The sequence below is a fragment of the Rhagoletis pomonella genome, unplaced genomic scaffold, assembly GCF_013731165.1.
Source record: "Rhagoletis pomonella isolate Grant_MI unplaced genomic scaffold, Rhpom_1.0 Rhpom_scaffold_00002, whole genome shotgun sequence".
NCBI classification, from domain to species: domain Eukaryota; kingdom Metazoa; phylum Arthropoda; class Insecta; order Diptera; family Tephritidae; genus Rhagoletis; species Rhagoletis pomonella.
Window position 1 is genome coordinate 3,731,033 of NW_023458556.1, and position 929 is coordinate 3,731,961.

Genomic DNA, 929 nt, shown 5'->3' on the forward strand with positions numbered 1-929 from the left:
GAGTTAAAAAAGCATTGAAGTACTATTACATTCTCTAGTGGTAATCGGCATACTAATACGCCCTCTCGCGGAAAGCAGTATATAACTATACTTCTGTGAATTAGCCTTAAGAATGCATTGTTAACGAAGAGGATAATAAAGCAGTCGCAATCTACTTGTCAAGTAGAACGCATTGAAAATACATTACAACTATGAATACATATGTAAATTGTACAGCAATGTATGCATGTGAAAAATATTTTGCTTTTTTTGGTATTATTTTCTTCCATACAAAAAAAAATTGTCCAATATATCGAGCACTAACCGCCAAAAAGGCGTAAGCGATTTTTTTTGAAAATTTTATTTTTATGCAGAAATGTCCCTAGATGCATTTTTGCTCAGGAGATTCGCACAAACGGTAACAATGAAACAATAATATTAAGAGTTCCACAAAATTAGTATACATGGTCATAAACCCATCAACATTAAATTCATACCTTGTTCTAATTATTTTCATGAACATTTTTTTTCGTTAATTATTTATGAAAATATATTCTATAACATATGAATCAAAGTTTCACACTATATAAAATTCACAAATATTCAAACAATTTACATAGACATTTCAAAACTTTAATTTAGAATTTCTAGAATTTATAGTATGCAGTTTTGTAGCCCGTTCAACAAAGTGCAAGTTTCAAGTCGCTAAAAATTATATATCATTTTTTGGAACTTTTTTTGTGGAGGGTGTTGCGCGTTTCTTCCATATAACGCGTGGTCAAAATATAGTTGAAAGGACTTTCAGTTATATTTATTCTTGTTTATTGCGGTACAAGAATAATTCCTTTTTTAGAGTAGCATTTAGGGCCTACAATGCGGTTGTTTTTTAACTGTAGATTGCACGCTGGTAATACGACCTAACGTGGCATATCTGCAGGCAAAAAGTAATG